This window comes from Balaenoptera ricei, chromosome 7 (assembly GCF_028023285.1).
Source record: "Balaenoptera ricei isolate mBalRic1 chromosome 7, mBalRic1.hap2, whole genome shotgun sequence".
Taxonomy (NCBI): domain Eukaryota; kingdom Metazoa; phylum Chordata; class Mammalia; order Artiodactyla; family Balaenopteridae; genus Balaenoptera; species Balaenoptera ricei.
In genome coordinates, this window is record NC_082645.1 from 106,042,089 (window position 1) to 106,062,901 (window position 20,813).

Genomic DNA, 20,813 nt, shown 5'->3' on the forward strand with positions numbered 1-20,813 from the left:
TGGTAGTGAAAACTAGATGACCCGCTGGTGCAGAAATACCCTTCCAGTGCACACACATAACACACACACCCACCCTACCAGGGAGAGATCAGGAGTGAAGCACTTATAAAGAAAGCTCTGTTTCCCATTGTCAGAAATCTCATTGCCATGCAATGACTCCTCTCTGAAACCTTGAAAATACTGCAAGCTGGTAGCTAAGCCTAGTAAACAAGTTGGAGGACCAACACGAAGACACTTCAGGATCGCTGGCACCTTCCGGAGACTTGTCCTGCTCCTAATCGGACACAGGTGTGCCTGAGAGGGAAGCTGCCATGTAAGCCCGCCCTGTGAGAGGCAGGACCAGCCTCGCCATTGCCCCTAAAGTAAACAGGGACCGGACCTGCTCCATCAGCCGTGGCAACGAGTGACTTGCCTTCTGCCCAGCTCCAGCTCTGGCACGACAGCTCAGCCCATAATAAGAGACGTGGTGTGTGCCAGGAGTACCCCTAAAGCTCTGCTAAACCTTGAGACTCTCTAAAAGATAAGAAGTGGACTTCACAAGGCCTTGGAAATATGCACTTCCTAGGATACTCCAGTGTGACTATTTCAGAGTGAGTTCAAAGTAGGTCTCGACTGCACTGAGATTGATCAGGAGAAAAGAGGGGGGCTTATCAGGACCTCTTCTCACACCTGTTTCACAGTCAATCCAAATCTTGTATTCCAAGTTTCTTAGTTTGCCTCAGACAGGCCTAACCACCACGTACTTTTGTGCTCTCTTGGCCTAGACTTTGCCAGGAACTAAACAAGTATGAGTCTCTGCCAATGCCAAGGTGTTCAGTGGAAGGGGCAGACACCATCAGATAAAGGCCATGGAGGGCGTGGGGAGAGACAAACTGAGTAAGGAAGAAAGAAGAGAACTTGCAGTACAACTTCTGGACAACTTTGCTGAGAGCCACCCCTCCCTGCTTGTGGTTAGGATGCTATGGGATGGGAGACGGTCTCTTCCCCCTCTCTGGTACGGCTGCGGTAATGAGGCCAGAGACGTGGATGTTACAGGGAGCAGGTAAGCCTGTGTGGCAATTAAAGGGCCAGACTTGCCAAGGTCAGCGCAAGCAGGTGTGGTCCGAGCCAAAGGAGACACCAGTCAAGGGGGGCTCTTCCAAGTGACAGGAGGAAAACCGAAAAAAAAACACTGCAAGAAAGAAAGAATGAAGGAGAGTGGAGCAGCTTAAAAGGTATAAACCCAGACTTATCAGGTCCTCATTTGTACTGTCAGTGGTGCCTCTTCAGCATCTTCACCTTCAGTACCATGAAAGAGCCTTTTAAAAGATTTGAACAGAAAAAAAACCAAGGCACACTCTTATCAGCATTTTTTTTTTTTTCTTTTGAAAGCCCTTAATTGAGAGCGTATACACCAGGCTGTCCACTGAAAGCTGGTCGTTTGCCAGACAGACAACGGGGCTCAGTGGAGCCCACAGCAACCTGCCAGGCTCTCCAAGAGGGTCCGTCCATGATGACTCCTTCTTCTCTGTCCCCGACACCCCAGGGGCCTCAGCCTCAGGGTGTCCCACCCTCCGTGGCCTCCAGCAGGATGTTCTCCTCTTAAATATCCATTCCTATTTCCACCTGTCACCTCCCTGAAGTCTCAGACTTGATCACCCTCCTCACCAAACCCAAAGCCATCCGGCCCCAGGAGCCATTCTCACTCACCCTAACTCTTCACTAGCACTTCTCAGCAGCTGACTTTCACTGGACAGCCTCAGCCCTGACACTCAGTCTGAAAACCTGCACTACACACCCAGTATCTTCCCCCAAAATGTTGATGATCCTGAGCTAGAAGGCATGGGTTTACTTCTTCCGCTCACTCATTGCTGTTTACTCTCTGACTCTTGCACTGGAGGGCAAACTTCATGTCGCCAGAGAGCTTGTTTTAGATGCCTCCACATGTTTGTCCCAAAAACAAAGGTGCTGCCCAAAACTACAACCTCAAAACACAACACTTGAATAGTTGCTCTTCTGAATTGGGAGGTACTGTGATATTTGATTTCAAAGACTCTGTAGAAAGAAAAGAATAAAATGTATCTTATGAATAATTTTTATATTAATTACTTGTTGAAATGATAATATTTCCAATCTATAATGTTAAAAAAATTTTAATTAATTTTACCTGTTCATTTTTTTTTAATGTGACAACTAGAAAACTTTAAATTACCTAGGTGGCTTACATTCTATTTCTGTTGAGCACCACTGATCTTCACTTATGCCTGGCACACTTTAGGTGGCCAATACTTATTAAATCCATCCATACATATATACATATATAAGTACTGTGGCTCCTTGGATCCACCACTTAAACTGTCTAAGCCTCTTTTCATTTTTACTCTTTGACATGACAATAAAAATAGTTATCCCACAGGACTTCCAATGAAGACTAAATGAAATAATGTTGCCCAAAGTTTCAAATATTACCTAAAGATATGTTATTTGTATTTAAAGTATGTTGAATGCTTGAAGAAAGAGAAATGAAGTGTAATTGGATAATCCCCTAATTATTAAGACAGCCCTATTGTCAGAACATGTAAACACTGAGAACAACTACTGTGAAAGGGATAGGATTAATACTCTGAAACCACATTCATTATCAATCTTACAATCAGAAATCAGACTTCAGCAGAAAATCAAGGGTTTGCCAAAATTATGGCAGAAAATAGATTTCTTTGACAGCTTAGGGAAAACATAGATACCTAATTATTTTGCATTCCAGATTTCAGCTTGGGTAGGGTGGTTCCCCTTTGGGTAATTAACTGTTCTGTTTGGTAAAGTACATTTTATAAGTCAAGTAGAAAATGGCTTCAAACTGAAAAATAAGATGGGATAATGAATGAAAAAAAGTCAGGTTAACTCAGGAAGAGACAAATCACAGCCATTTTGACCTGGGCATCCCTCAGTGTCTATCAGTAACAACCGTATTCTCAACTCTCACTAATATGATTGAAATACACAATTTTGGGGGAAAAGCAGAACCAAAATATCCCGGATTTTCTTCTTTATCACAGAAAAGGTGATTCAAATATAAGTGTTTAAGGTGGATAAAAATTCACCTAATTTGCAATCCAGTGAGTATCATATAAATTTAAGGGAAAGGTGGCTATTGACCTAATTTCATGCTCCACATTTAAGCAAATGAAATCTATTTTTAAGAATTGACATACTCAGCTTCTTCAAAAGATACCTGTGAATAGGAAGTGTGTGTTTTGTTGTAGAGATAGAAGTCTTTGTTCTTTTTTCTCTCTCCATTACTACATGTTTGTAATGTACTAAAGCAGTGGTTCTCCACTGGAGGTGGTGGGAGAGTCTGTTCCTCAGGGGACATCCGGCTATGGCTGGAGACATTTTTGTCACATCGCGGGAGGGGTTACCGGCATCTAGTGGGTATAGCCATGGATGTTGCTAAACATCCTGCCAAGACAGCCCCCAGTAACAAAAAGTTGTCCAGACCGAAAGGTCAATGGTGCCACTGGTGAGAAATCCTGTACCAAAGGAACAGATGCCTATAAGATGTTTCAGGAACTTTTTTAAGATCAAATGAAGTTGAGCACAGATGACTATAAGATGTTTCAGGAATTTTTTAAAGATCAAATGAAGTTGAGTACATCCTTGATGGCCTCAGGCAACCATCAATGAATGAATACGAGGCCAAGGAAACAACGAATAAGTTAACTGGTTATAACTCATTATAGAAAAACTTAGGGATTAACCATTAGTCTATAAGAACTGATCCAGGAAAAGAACAATGCTAACAAAATACTTAATGTAACTGAGGCACAATTTATAAGGATGAAAGACTTTTCCTTGACACACTTCATTCAACATTAACTCATTGAGTCTTTGGTATCCAAGAGGGCTGTACTAGGGAATTTGGAGGATGTAAAAGCAGAAAATCCCAAAGTTTACCATCAGCAAACATACTACAGACTAAAGTTAAGACAGCCTTTGAAGAAATATCTCTGGAATTAAAGAAAATCTGGGAGGCATTGCACCAGAGAAAATAAGAATCCTGGCTTTGGAATCATCAAAGGACAAATAAGGACTGGAATCAAGACATACCCTGGGAGAGACTCTTAATCCCTCTGAGCTTCAGATTTCTCATCTATAAAATGGGGATAATAACACCTACTCAGTGGGGTAGGTGTGAGGATTATGTGCAATTATGTATGTAAATTGTCTGGCATGAAGCCTCTGCCATGGTGGTTATTCAATACATGCTTCTTGATTACACTATTAGTGTTCTCATTTTAACTATACCTAAGTACTCATAGTGAGGTGACATGAAAAGGAAGGCTTCTTGCAGGTGTTCTGGAAACACTGGGTTTTTTGAGAAAAAGTTAACTCAAAACAAACAAACAAAAACTCTGAACTCCAAAAAACTAATATAAAAGAAAAAGGTAGTAAAGGAGTCAGGAAACCTGGTTATAACAATACTGATGACAAATCCTAGAAGACATAGGAGTCTGTTAATGATGGATTAACAGACCTCCACTTCTCAGGTGGAAGGCACACTGCTCCAGAACACAGTACAATTTATGTTATTTCAATAAAATAAGATGGAACCTGGACTTTGAGAAAGAATCTGATATCTATAGCTAAGTAGAAATAATGAACTGGTTGCAGATATTCTCAGATCAAAGTTTATTTGCAAAAATCTTTTAGGATCTGTATGACAGCTCCTGGGTGTTCAAAGGGTTTGAATCATAGGCTAAGTTAAAACTAGTAAATATGTAATTTTTGTATTGGACATATTTTAAAACGTTCCATAGAAATTCCTGTTAACTTCTTCGGTGCTGTCACCAACAACAGATTTCTCAACACTTTTCAAGTATTTTCATATCTGTATTTTAAGTTTTTATTTGTCACCATCCTAAAAGATAAATAAGGCAGGTATTACTATTCCCATTTTGTTGGTGAGTATATAGAGACTGTGAGGTTAAGTAATTGGGGAAACTTTGCCACAAATTGGTGGGAAAAATCTAGCACTCTCTCTCTTCAGCCTTCTTTTCATATAATAAGTATTTCTTGTCACATACATAATTAAATTTAATGTATTTTTGAGCTTCTAATCAACAAAAGTAAGTAGTTCACAGTTAGCCTCAAAGACCTACAATCCAGTATGTACATAATTATAACACAGGGTTGACATCATGACATAAGGAATGTGCAAAAAACATGCTCTGTGAATTGAAAGGAGGGAGAGATCACATCAAAAAGGCAGGAAAGACAGGAGGTAACATTCCAAGGGGGCACAGATGTATGGGTCGCTTTTTTACAGAAGATGCAGAGAAAGAGGTTCCACAGAAGAGGAAGAGAGAAGAATACTTCAAGGTATTTTCAAGGATCAGAGAGGGAAAATTTGGCCGGAGCATAGGGTAACACATGCACAGGAAAAGTGGGAGTTGGAAAGTTAAATTGATGCCATACTGTAGAAGCATTTGAATGCCTGGGTGAGGAATTTGTATTTAATTGTGCAAACACTGTGGAAACTTCCTAAAGCAGGGGAAATTAATTTAAATTTCTACAAACCTCTTAGCCGCCCTGCCTCTATCTCCCACTGAATCGTGAGTATAGCTCCTTATATACGGGTCACTCTGGCTAGTCTCTAAACTCCTAAAGAATAAAAAATCTTAATAATCTTTAAATTTCAGTGGCAAGGTTACTCTGCAAAGCACACACTAACACTCTAAAGGTTTTCAGAATAAACGAGTAAGTATGAGTGAACTAATGGCTGAATCAATGAGCTAAAGAGGGGACATGGAAAGGAAGGGTATAAATACAGGAAATAATGTGGAAGAAACCCTACTATTTGGACTGGATTGACTCAGCAGGAAGCAGTGGAGAGAAAAGAGTAGACATGAGTTTGAGTCTTTGCTTCAGAGTGGCTGGGAGAATGGTAGGTATCAAAAACAAGAAGGATGAGACTGGTTCATTAGGTGTTTGGCTCATACAACCTATCATGTAATCCCTAATGTTCTAGGGGCTCCTCAGCCCCCTCTAGTCAGGGTCACAGAGCAGTGGCTCCTCACCCCGGAGGTCCAAACAGCCGTGTGGCTGACAGGGTCTTGGTGCTACAGCCTGGTGTCAGGCCTGAGCCTCTGAGGTAGGAGATCCGAGTTCAGGACATTGGACCACCAGAGACCTCCCAGCCCCACATAATATCAATCGATGAGAGCTCTCTCAGAGATCTCCGTCTCAGCGCTAAGACCCAGCTCCACCCAACGTCCAGCAAGCACCAGTGCTGGATATCCCATGCCAAACAATCAGCAAGACAGGAACACAACCCCACCCATTAGTAGAAAGTCTGCTTAAAATAATACTAAGTTCACAGACACACCAAAACACATCACCGGATGCGGCCCTGCTCACCAGAAAGACAAGATCCAGCCCCACCCACCAGAACACAGGCACCAGTCCCCTCCACCAGGAAGCCTACACAACCCACTGAACCAACTTCACCCACTGGAGGCAGATACCAAAAACAACAGGAACTACGAACCTACAGCCTGTGAAAAGGAGACCCTAAACACAGTAAGTTAAGCAAACTGAGAAGATAGAGAAATATGCAGCAGATGAAGGAGCAAGGTAAAAACCCACCAGACCAAACAAGTTGGAAATTAAGAGGAAATAGGCAGTCTACCTGAAAAAGAATTCAGAATAATGATAGTAAATATGATCCAAAATCTTGGAAATAGAATGGGGAAAATAAATGTTTAACAAGAACCTAGAAGAACTAAACAGCAAAGAAACAATGATGAACAACACAATAAATGAAATTTAAAATTATCTAGAAGGAATCAATAGCAGAATAACTGAGGCAAAAGAACGGATAAGTGACCTGGAAGATAAAATAGTGAAAATAACTACCACAGAGCAGAACAGAGAAAAAAGAATGAAAAGAATTGAGGGCTGGGCTTCCCTGGTGGCGCAGTGGTTGAGAATCTGCCTGCCATTGCAGGGGACATGGGTTCGAGCCCTGGTCTGGGAAGATCCCACATGCCACGGAGCAACTAGGCCCGTGAGCCACATATACTGAGCCTGCGCGTCTGGAGCCTGTGCTCGGCAATGAGAGGCCGCGATAGTGAGGGGCCCGCGCACCGCGATGAAGAGTGGCCCCCGCTTGCCGCAACTAGAGAAAGCCCTCGCACAGAAATGAAGACCCAACACAGCCATAAATAAATAAATTTTTAAAAAAATTTAAAAAAAGAATTGAGGGCAGACTCAGAGACCTCTGGGACAACATTAAACGCACTAACATTTGAATTATAGGGGTCCCAAAAGAAGAAGAGAAAAAAGAAAGGGTCTGAGAAATTATTTGAAGAGATTAGAGTTGAAAACTTCCTTAACATGGGAAAGGAAATAGTCAATCAAATCCAGGAAGTGCAGAGAGTCCCATACAGGAAAAATCCAAGGAGAAACATGCCAAGGCACATATTAATAAAACTATCAAAAATTAAATACAAAGAAAAAATATTAAAAGCAGCAAGGGAAAAGCAACAAATAACATACAAGGGAATCCCCATTACGTTAACAGCTAATCTTTCAGCAGAAACTCTGCAAGCCAGAAGGGAGTGCCAGGACATATTTAAAGTGATTAAAGGGAAAAGCCTACAACCAATATTACTCTGCCCAGCAAAGATCTCATTCAGATTCGATGGAGAAATTAAAACCTTTACAGACAAGCAAAAGCTAAGAGAATTCAGCACCACCAAACCAGCTTTACAACAAATGCTAAAGGAACTTCTCTAGGCAGGAAACACAAGAGAAAGAAAAGACCTACAAAAACAAACCCAAAACAATTAAGAAAATGGTAATAGGAACATATATATCGATAATTACCTTAAATGGATTAAATGCTCCAACCAAAAGACATACACAGGTTGAATGGATACAAAAACAAGAACCATATAAATGCTGTCTACAAGAGACCCACTTCAGACCTAGGGACACATACAGACTGAAAGTGAGGGGATGGAAAAAGATATTCCATGCAAATGGAAATCAAAAGAAAACTGGAGTAGCAATTCTCATATCAGACAAAATAGACTTTAAAATAAAGACTATTAAGAGAGACAAAGAAGGATACTACATAATGATCAATGGATCATTCCAAGAAGAAGATATAACCATTGTAAATACTTATGCACCCAACATAGTAGCACCTCAATACATAAGGCAAATGCTAACAGCTATAAAAGGGGAAACTGACAGTAACACAATAATAGTAGGGGACTTTAACACCCCACTTTCACCAATGGACAGATCATCCAAAACCAAAATAAGTAAGGAAACACAAACTTTAAATGACACATTAAACAAAATGAACTTAACTGATATTTATAGGACATTCCATCCAAAAACAACAGAATACACTTTCCTACCAAGTGCTCATGGAACATTTTCCAGGATAGATCATATCTTGTGTCACAAATCAAGCCTTGGTAAACTTAAGAAAATTGAAATCGTATCAAGTATCTTTTCCGACCACACGCTATGAGACTAGATATCAATTACAGGAAAACAACTGTAAAAAATACAAATACATCAAGGCTAAACAATACTCTACTAAATAACCAAGAGATCAGTGAAGAAATCAAAGAGGAAATCAAAAAATACTTAGAAACAAATGACAATGAAAACACAACGACCCAAAACCTATGGGATGCAGCAAAAGAAGTTCTAAGAGGGAAGTTTATAGCAATACAATCCTACCTCAAGAAACAAGAAAAATCTCAAAAAAAACAACCTAACCTTACACTAAAACAATTAGAGAAAGAAGAACAAAAAAATGCGAAAGTTAGCAGAAGGAAAGAAATCATAAAGATCAGATCAGAAATAGATGAAAAACAAATGAAGGAAACAATAGCAAAGATCAATAAAACTAAAAGCTGGTTCTTTGAGAAGATAAATCAAACTGATAAACCATTAGCCTGACTCATCAAGAAAAAAAGGGAGAAGACGCAAATCAATAGAATTAGAAATGAAAAAGGAGAAGTAACAACTGACACTGCAGAAAAACAAGAGATCATGAGAGATTACTACAAGCAACTCTATGCCAATTAAATGGACAACCTGGAAGAAATGGACAGATTCTTAGAAAAGAATGGACAACCTTCCAACACTGAACCAGGAAGAAATAGAAAATATAAACAGACCAATCACAAGCACTGAAATTGAAACTGTGATTAAAAATCTTCCAACAAACAAAAGCCCAGGACCAGATGGCTTCACAGGCAAATTCTATCAAACATTTAGAGAAGAGCTAACACCTATCCTTCTCAAACTCTTCCAAAATATAGCAGAGGGAAGAACACTCCCGAACTCATTCTACGAGGCCACCATCACCCTGATACCAAAACCACACAAAGATGTCACAAAGAAAGAAAACTACAGGCCAATATCACTGATGAACATAGATGCAAAAATCCTCAACAAAATAGTAGCAAACAGAATCCAAAAGCACATTAAAAGGATCATACACCATGATCAAGTGGGGTTTATCCCAGGAATGCAAGGATGCTTCAATATATGCAAATCAATCAATGTGATAAACCATATTAACAAATTGAAGGATAAAAATCATATGATCATCTCAATAGATGCAGAAAAGGCTTTCAACAAATTTAAAACCAATTTTTTATACAAACTCCAGAAAGTAGGCATAGAGGGAACCTACCTCAACATAATAAAGGCCATATATGACAAACCCACAGCCAACATCATTCTCAATGGTGAAAAACTGAAACCATTTCCTCTAAGATCAGGAACAAGACAAGGTTGCCCACTCTCACCACTATTATTCAACATAGTTTTGGAAGTTTTAGCCACAGCAATCAGAGAAGAAAAAGAAATAAAAGGAATCCAAATCAGAAAAGAAGAGCTAGAAGTGTCACTGTTTGCAGATGACATGATACTATACATAGAGAATCCTAAAGATGCTACCAGAAAACTACTAGAGCTAGTCAATGAATTTGGCAAAGTAGCGGGATACAAAATTAATGCACAGAAATTTCTTGCATACCTATACACTAATGATGAAAAATCTGAAAGAGAAATTAAGGAACACTCCCATTTACCACTGCAACAAAAAGAATAAAATACCTAAGGATAAACCTACCTAAGGAGACAAAAGACCTGCATGCAGAAAACTATAAGACACTGATGAAAGAAATTAAAGTTGATACAAACAAATGGAGAGATATACCATGTTCCTGGATTGGAAGAATCAATATTGTGAAAATGAGTATACTACCCAAAGCAATCTACAGATTCAATGCAATCCCTATCAAATTACCAATGGTGCTTTTCACAGAACTAGAACAAAAAATTTCACAATTTGTATGGAAACACAAAAGACCCTGAATAGCCAAAGCAATCTTAAGAAAGAAAAACGGAGCTGGAGGAATCAGGCTCCCTGACTTCAGACTATATTACAAACCCACAGTAATCAAGACAGTATGGTACTGGCACAAAAAAAGAAATATAGATCAATGGAACAGGATAGAAAGCCCAGAGATAAACCCATGCACATATGGTCACCTTATCTTTGATGAAGGAGGCAAGAATATACAATGGAGAAAAGACAGCCTTTTCAATAATTGGTGTTGGGAAAAGTGGACAGCTACATGTAAAAGAATGAAATTAGAACAATCCTTAACACCATATAAAAAATAAACTCAAAATGGATTAAAGACATAAATGTAAGGCCAGACACTATAAAACTCTTAGAGGAAAACATACGTAGAACACTCTATGACATAAATCACAGCACGATCCTTTTTGACCCACCTCCTAGAGAAATGGAAACAAAAACAAAAATAAACAAATGGGACCTGATGAAACTTAAAAGCTTTTGCATTGCAAAGGAAACCATAAACAAGACAAAAAGACAACCCTCAGAATGGGAGAAAATATTTGCAAATGAAGCAACTGACAAAGGATTAATCTCCAAAATATGCAAGCAGCTCATGCAGCCCAATATCAAAAAAAAAACAAACAACCCAATCCAGAAATGGGCAGAAGACCTAAACAGACATTTCTCCAAAGAAGATATTCAGACTGACAACAAACTCATGAATGGATGCTCAACATCACTAATCATTAGAGAAATGCAAATCAAAACTACAATGAGGTATCACCTCACACTGGTCAGAATGGCCATTATCAAAAAATCTACAAACAATAAATGTTGGAGAGGGTGTGGAGAAAAGGGTACCCTCTTGCACTGTTGGTGGGAGTTTAAATTGATACAGCCACTATGGAGAACAGTATGGAGGTTCCTTAAAAAACTAAAAATAGAACTACCATATGACCCAGCAATCCCACTACTGGGCATATACCCTGAGAAAACCATAATTCAAAAAGAGTCATGTACCACAATGATCATTGCAGCTCTATTTACAATAGCCAGGACATGGAAGCAACTTAAGTGTCCATAGACAGATGAATGGATAAAGAAGATGTGGCATATATATACAATGGAATATTACTCAGCCATGAAAAGAAACGAAATTGAGTTATTTGTAGTGAGGTGGATGGACCTAGAGTCTGTTATACAGAGTGAAGTAAGTCAGAAAGAGAAAAACAAATACCATATGCTAACATATATATATGGAATCTAAAAAACAAAACAAATAAATGGTTCTGACGAACCTAGGGGCAGGACAGGAATAAAGATGTAGATGTAGAGAATGGACTTGAGGACACAGGGAGGGGGAAGGATAAGCTGGGACGAAGTGAGAGAGTTGCATTGACATATATACACTACCAAATGTAAAATAGATAGCTAGTGGGAAGCAGCCGCATCACACAGGGAGATCAGCTCGGGGCTTTGTGACCACCTAGAAAGGTGGGATAGGAAGGGTGGGAGGGAGATGCAAGAGGGAGGGGATATGGGGATATATGTATACATATAGCTGATTCACTTTGTTATACAGCAGAAACTAACACAACATTGTAAAGCAATTATACTCCAAAAAAGATGTTTAAAAAAAAAAAAACCAAGAAAGATGGGACATCGAGTTTATTTGAGGTACATAGGCGATGATGAGGGTAGATAGATTATCAACAGCGTGTCACATAAAGTTAGTTGAGAAGCCCCAGCTGCATTTCTACATTTTAGTGCATATGTAATCTGAATTGTACCCTGTGGCAGAAATACTATAGCGCATATTGTATACTCTCTCAATGAAAGAAAAGTGTGGTTGTCTGAAAATTCTATGTTGATGAAAGTGGACGCTTTAAAGATCATGGTAAATTTTACACACTACCATATATAAAATAAATAACTAATAAGGACCTACTGTATAGCACAGGGAACTCTACTCAATACTCTGTAATGGCCTATATTGGAAAAGAATCTAAAAAAGAGTGGATATATGTATAACTGATTCACTTTGCTGTATACATGAAACTAATACAACATTGTAAATCAACTGCACTCCAATAAAAAAATTTTTTTAATACATTATAGATTTTTACTTTCATATAATCCATTTGCAAATGTTTCTGTGCAATAGGTTACCCCATATCAATAGATCTTTTTACATGAAAAAATAATAAATAAATAAAGATTGTGGTAATTAATTACTTGTGATATTAATGAACCTTGAGAAGAACACTAGATATCAGATTACTGACTCAGGAAATCTGTTTAACTTATCTTTGCACAATCCCAACACTGGAAGAGTTGAGAGACTAGCAGAGGTGACCACTGCACAAATAGCATTGCTTAATGCAGTAAGTGCTATAAAAGAGACATAATCACATGACAATAATAAGCACAACACCTCAAACATTTTCAAGATATTTTTCAGTGAATGAGTGGCTCAATTTGTATATGAGTGAGTGAATGTTGGCTCCACAAAGCCTGCAGAATGCAAAACTGTTTTCTGTTTTGTGCAAAGGCATTTGATGTATTCTATATCAAACGTAGTACTTAAAAACATCTCTAGACAATTGAGATAGATATACGAGAAGTGTTGATTCTTTTCCAGGTATTCTAAGGCATTTCACTTTTCTATGACAGCCTTCTTCTCCTGTCAGGGAATTGGGTAACAGGTAAGTTTGGCAAAGGCTGGATAAATGTGTAAATGGGTCATTTCTTACACAGGATTACAGTACATAGAGCAAATAAGCCCCATGACCACCATACACACACACACACACACACACACACACACACACACACACACACAAACTAAGGCCAGGTGAGAGCCAAAAGCTTGAAACCAATGAGACAAGACACAGCAGCCCTCAATGAGGTATGGCAAAGCAGACAGAATGTGAGCAATGCTGGAGGAATGGCCAAGACGCTGAGCGGGTACGCATCACAATTGCTAAAAGGGTTCCCATTCACCTGGGTGGTTCCAAAAGGTACAGGCAAGTGCAATAAAAGAGAACAGACCAAATTATTCTGGTACCTAGTAATCGTTAGCAGAGGACAATTCGTACAGGCAGATGTTTAGAGTTTCTGTATTCAAGAAATACCACCTGCAACTTTACACAAAAGTTTGTTTCAAGTTGTTTTCTTTTATATAAACATGGACTTAGAGATTTGTTTTTAATTTTGAGAATATAATACGTTCAAATATGCTTTGATAATGATCTATTAGTTTAAGAAGGTTCCAGTCTAGAAAAAAATTGAGCATTAAAAAGTATAGAAAAGCATCGAAAAAGTACAGAAAACAATTGAGCATTAACATTTCTGGTGTGCACGTCATGATTCTCCCCCACCAACCCCGGACAGAAGAGGCCCAATCCAAGAGTCCCTCCAACTGGCCTGTACCCGGGAGACTCTTAGTACCAAGTCCCCTGGCAGGACGGCAGAGGACTTGGGCCTGAAGAGTTCGATTCTGCACGTGTGTCAGAAAGACACGTGATGGGAGCGCGACGCAGTCACACAAAATGCGGTGATTTCATCAGCAGTGCAGTGTAGCCGAGGGGAGGGTGAATGGAAAGAACAAGACGGTTGCGTGGATGAGGTGATGGTTTATGCTGGCAACATGACCACCTCACAGATGACCGGGATGTTCAGGCAGGTCTCCTGACTCTGGCTGAGTTCAACACCTGTGGTGTTTTCTGGCTTAGTCACCTCCAAGTTAGTTTTGGCTCAAGACTCCTTCCTGGTGAAATTATGTATCTTACCCCCTGCCTGCCCAGCTCCTAATGGTCACAGAAAAAGCCAACAACCACAAGGTACAAATCTCAAGGGACTCTAGGAAGCAACTGACATGAGAACCCAGGAACTTTTCTGGAGAAGTACTAATTTTAAACCATTTTTTAAATGCAGTAATAAAAAGCCTCACTAGGAAAAAAAAAAATTCTGGTGTGGTGATCATTTTAATTTCTTTGAATGAGATACATATAACTGGTGCTTTTGTAATTAAGGATTCCAAATAGCAGAAATGTTCAGCTGTGGTTTTATATATTGTAGATATTATTAGTATCTCAACTTAATTTTCCTTTAATTTTATGCCATTAGATATGGGAGTAGGCTATGTGACATTCTTGCCTGATGGGTAATCTTACCATGGTTGAAAGGTTGGTACTGCATCTACCTGGAGACATATAGCTCAGTGGAAACTATGAAGCAACAAAACTAAGAAAGGCATGTGTATTGTTCAATGGTAAGATGGCATTTTCACATAGCAAAGAATTTGTGATATGTTATTTGGCTTTATGAAAACAGCTATTGCAGAAGTGTAGAGATGGAGGGAGAAGAAGATAAATTATGGAAGGATATAAAGAGAGTGTGGATTGGGGATAACCAAAGTACTTTAAAGTGGTCTGAAAATCTCAGAAAAAGTTACTTGGAGCCACTGTTAGGGACTTTGGAACTCAGGTGGATGTCTATCCTGGCAATAACATTTGGAACAAGCTCCACTGCGACCAGTATGAAGGAGATGATCAAATAATTTTGTCAAATTGGGATTCCATTAAATCAGTCAGTGATTTCTCATCTGGAAACAAGGCAAGTCATCAAATACCCCTGGGGCTTCTGTTATTATTTTGTAACTGTAAAGGAGAGGGCAAGCTGATCTCTCGAATTCATTTCGATTCATTTCGTGATTCTACAATGCCTCCCCCATCATCCGTGGTGGGAAATATCTGTCCTACTCCTAAACAGTTGTCTGATCTAAAGAAGGGCCCTTTGTTCCATCAAAGAGGCTGCTCATCCTCACCATTTTATTTCTTAACACTTAGAACTTTCATGAAAGATCTAATCAAGGAGACACCAGATGTCAAAGCATCCTAATTGCTGTAGATAATGATCAAGAGTTTAAAGGCATTGTACATGCATGTGAAACATTTGCTGGGGGAGTGATTCCCAGGCAAGAACATGGAAACAGCTGTCTTACTTGAGTTTAAGTTTTTATGGTTAAGGAGATATGCTATTTCCAAATCAGATCACATGAATTAACTTTTAAAATAAAGATTGTCCTTCTGTAGTTACACAAAGCATATGTTTAGTTTTAATCAAACCAAATGCTGGGGACAGAAGGACCTCACTCAAATTAATTAAAGTGTGTGTGTGTGTGTGTGTGTGTGTGTGTGTGTGTTATGAAGGAGAGAGAGATTGAAAATGTGTGTATGCCTGTGTGTATGAGCTGGGGAAAACAGAAAAGTCTCAAGTTCAGTCGTTACTTTTAACATTTTCTCTTTATCACTGGTTTTAAGCACATCAATTGTTTTGTGTTTTGATGTAATTTTCTTCATGTTTCTTGTGCTTGGAATTTGTTGATCTGTTTATATCTGTGAATTTATAGTTTTCATCAAATTTAGAAAGTTTCCAGCCATCATTTCTTCAAATATATTTTCTGCCCTCCCTCATCCCATATCCTCTCCTATGGGCACTACAATTACATGTATGCTTGTCCATTTGAAATTGTACCACTGATCACTGATGATCTGTTCTTTTTTTCATCTTTTTCCTCTGTGTATCTTTTTGAATAGTTTCTACTGCTATGTCATCAAATTTATTAATCTTATCTTCTACAATATCTTACCTGTGATTAATCTCATCTCATGTATCTTTTTCATCTCAGACACTATGGTTTTTATCTCTAGAATATTGACTTGGGTGATATGTATATCTTCCATGTCTCTACTTAACATAGTCAGTCTTTCTTCTAGCTTCTTGAATATGCGCAATACAGTGATAATGATTGTTTTAATGTCTTTGTCTACTGATTCTGTCATCTGTGTCATTTCTGCATCAGTTTTGATTGATTTTTCTCCTCATTATTGGCAGTATTTGCCTGCTTCTTTGCATTTTGGTAATTTTTTTATGGGTGCTGACATTTTGAACTTCACTTTGTTGGGTGTTAGTTATTTTTGTATTCCTAGAAGTATTTTTGAACTTTATTCTGCTAACAGTTAAATTACTTGAAAAGAGTTTGAGCCTCAGATCTTGCTTAGTTAGGCAGAACCAGAGCAGTGGTTAGTTTAGGCTTTATTTTCCCTGATACTCAGGAAAGACCCTTCTTAGTACTCTGATACCCCATGAATTATGAGATTTTTCACTCTGGCCATTGGGAACAGGCGCTATTCCTGGCCCTGTGTGACCTTCAGGCATCATTTCTTCTAATCCTCTTGAGTGGTTCCCAGCATCAAGGAATTTTCTCATGCACATGTGCTAATCTCTGGCATTCTCTCCCTGTAAAGCTCTCTCATGGTTGGTGTTCTGCCCTTCCCATTCTAGCTGGCTTGTCTTCCCCAGACTGTCTCCTCTCAGATTGTGTACATCTTCTTGTGTTCTACTCTGTGTATTGCAATCTAGAAACTTCCTAAAGGAAATAAGCTGGGGCAATTCCAAAGATGACCTCATTTGTTTTCTATCTGTCAGGGATTGCTGGCCTTGGTTGCCCGATGTCCAGTATCTTGAGTGTTGTCATTTTACTGTCCAGTGTTTAGTTGTTTCAAGTGGGAGGGCAAATCCAATCCCTATTACTTCATCTTGATTGGAAGTAGAAGTCCTCAAGTCCAATCATTGCTAAACTATTTAAAAGTTTATAAAGCAACAAACATCAAGGCATAATGCAGAGTTTGGAGGTGATATTCATGAGTAAAAAGAGAGAAAGACTAAATGAACAGAGAAAAGAGAATCTACTGAAAAACTTAAATCTTCTAAAAACTTTCATTGGCAAAAATTGACAAATCTTTATGTTTAAAAAAAACCCCATAAACTTAGAACTAGATCATTCTGCAAATTTTGTGAAAGATCTGCTTAAGTTCACAATAATCTGAAAATCTGAGACTTGGAGCTTAGCAGAAGAAATCACATTATAAAAATTTGATCTTCTAATCATGGGAAGAATGCTACACTTAGGAGTGTCTTTATGAAGTGACAGAATCATGCCTGGCACAGAGCCTAACATACACACAATAAATTCTTGTGCAATAATAAATATTACTGCAGGAGAATACAGAAGAGAATGGCCAATATAAGATCATAAAATAGTCTGAGATAGTTATTTCACAGTGAAAAACTAGTAGATATAAAAAAAAATTGTACTGACTTGCTAAAAATATATGTATTCAAAGATTCTATGAAGACATGGGACTTCTGGGGGCACTCAAAATGTTATTTCTTGACCTGGATAGGGATTACACAAGTATTCATTTTACATCAACTTATTAAGCTCTTCCTTTATATTTTATGCACTTTTCTAAATGTTGATTATAGTACACAATTACAAAAGGTTTTTTTAAGATCATATAGAGGGGGTCTGGGCAAGATGGCGGAAGAGTAAGACGCGGAGATCACCTTCCTTCCCACAGATACAGCAGAAATACATCTACAGGTGGAATAACTCCTACAGAACACCTACTGAACGCTGGCAGAAGACGTCAGACCTCCCAAAAGGCAAGAAGCGCCCCACGTACCTGGGTAGGGCAAAAGAAAAAAGGAAAAACAGAGACAAAGAATAGGGACGGCACCTGCACCAGTGGGAGGGAGCTGTGAAGCAGGAAAGGTTTCCACACACTAGGAGCCCCTTCGCGGGCGGAGACTGCAGGTGGCAGAGGGGGGAAGCTTCGGAGCCACAGAGGAGAGCGCAGCCACAGGGGTGCGGAGGGCAAAGCGGAGAGATTCCCGCACAGAGGCTCGGCCCCGAGCAGCACTCACCAGCCCGAGAGGCTTGTCTGCTCAGCCGCCGGGGCGGGCGGGGCTGGGAGCTGAGGCTCGGGCTTCGGTCGGATCGCAGGGAGAGGACTGGGGTTGGCGGCGTGAACACAGCCTGAAGGGGTTAGCGCACCACAGCTGGCCGGGAGGGAGGCCGGGAAAAGGTCTGCAGCTGCGGAACAGGCAAGAGACTTTTTCTTACCTCTTTGTTTCCTAGTGCGCGAGGAGAGGGGATTCAGAGCGCCGCTTAAAGGAGCCCCACAGATGGGCGCGAGCCGCGGCTATCAACGCGGACCCCAGAGACGGGCATGAGACGCTAAGGCTGCTGCTGCCGCCACCAAGAAGCCTGTGTGCGAGCACAGGTCACTCTCCACACCGCCCCTCCCGGTAGCCTGTGCAGCCCGCCACTGCCAGCGTCCCGTGACCCGGGGACAACTTCCCCGGGAGAACGCACGGCGCACCTCAGGCTGCTGCAACGTCACGACGCCTCTGCCGCCGCAGGCTCGCCCCGCCTCCTCCGCACGCCTCCCTCCCCCCCCCCCGCCTGAGTGAGCCAGAGCCCCCGAAGCAACTGCTCCTTGAACCCCGTCCTGTGTGAGCGAAGAACAGACGCCCTCAGGCGACCTACACGCAGAGGCGGGTCCAAATCCAAAGCTGAACCCTGGGAGCTGTATGAACAAAGAAGAGAAAGGGAAATCTCTCCCAGCAGCCTCAGGAGCAGCGGATTAAAGCTCCACAAACAACTTGATGTGCCTGCATCTGTTGAATACCTGAATAGACAACGAATCATCCCAAATTCAGGAGGTGGACTTTGGGAGCAGGATATATTATTTTTTCCCCTTTTCCTTTTTTTGTGAGTGTATATGTGTATGCTTCTGGGTGAGATTTTGTCTGTATAGCTTTGCTTTCACCATTATTCCTAAGGTTAGGTCTGACTTTTTTTTTTTTTTTTTTACTTAAAAAAAATTTTTTTTTCCTAATAAATGTTTTCTTAATAATTTTTTCCTTATTTTCTATTTTTAAAAATTAAAAAAAAATTTTTAATAAGTTTTTACATATTTTTTATTTTAAAAACTTAAAAATTTTTTTCTTAGTAATTTTTCTTACTAATTTTTCTTATTTTTTATTATAAAAAATTAATAAATCTATTTTTAAAAATTAAAAAAATTTTTTCTTAATAAATTGATTCTTAATAATTTTTTTTTCTTATTTTTTATTATAATAGCTTTATTTTATTTTATTTTTATCCTCCTTCTTTCTTTCTTTCTATTTTTTTCTCCCTTTTATTCTGAGCCGTGTGGATGAAAGGCTCTTGGTGCTCCAGCCAGGCATCAGGGCCGTGCCTCTGAGGTGGGAGAGCCAACTTCAGGACACTGGTCCACAAGAGACCTCCCAGCTCCACATAATACCAAATGGCAAAAATCTCTCAGAGATCTCCATCTCAACATCAAGACCCAGCTTCATTCAACGACCAGCAAGCTACAGTGCTGGACACCCTATGCCAAACAACTAGCAAGACAGGAACACAGCCCCATCCATTAGCAGAGAGGCTGCCTAAAATCATAATAAGGCCACAGACACCCCAAAACACACCACCAGATGTGGACGTGCCCACCAGAAAGACAAGATCCAACCTCATCCACCAGAACACAGGCACTAGTCCCTTCCACCAGGAAGCCTACACAACCCACTGAACCAACCTTAGCCACTGGGGACAGATACCAAAAATAATGGGAACTACGAACCTGCAGCCTGTGAAAAGGAGACCCCAAACACAGTAAGATAAGCAAAATGAGAAGACAAAAGAACACACAGCAGGTGAAGGAGCAGGGTCAAAACACACCAGACCTAACAAATGAAGAGGAAATAGGCAGTCTAGCTGAAAAAGAATTCAGAATAATGATAGTAAAGATGATCTAAAATCTTGGAAATAGAATAGAAAAAATGCAAGAAACATTTAACAAGGACATAGAAGAACTAAAGAGGAAACAAGCAACAATGAAAAACACAATAAATGAAATTAAAAATACTCTAGGGCTTCCCTGGTGGCGCAGTGGTTGAGGATCTGCCTGCCAATGCAGGGGACACGGGTTCGAGCCCTGGTCTGGGAAGATCCCACATGCCGCGGAGCAACTGGGCCCGTGAGCCACAACTACTGAGCCTGCGCGTCTGGAGCCTGTGCTTCCGCAACAAGAGAGGCCGCGACAGTGAGAGGCTCGCGCATCGCGATGAAGAGTGGCCCCCGCTCGCCGCAACGAGAGAAAGCCCTCACACAGAAACGAAGACCCAACACAGCCATAAATAAATAAATAAATAATTAAAAAAAAAAAAAAAATACTCTAGACGGGATCAATAGCAGAATAACTGAGGCAGAAGAACGGATAAGTGACCTGGAAGATAAAATGGTGGAAATAACTACTGCAGAACAGAATAAAGAAAAAAGAATGAAAAGAACTGAGGACAGTCTCAGAGACCTCTGGGACAACATTAAACGCACCAACATTCGAATTATAGGGGTCCCAGAAGAAGAAGAGAAAAAGAAAGGGACTGAGAAAATATTTGAAGAGATTATAGTTGAAAATTTCCCTAATATGGGAAAGGAAATAGTTAATCAAGTCCTGGAAGCACAGAGAGTCCCATACAGGATAAATCCAAGGAGAAA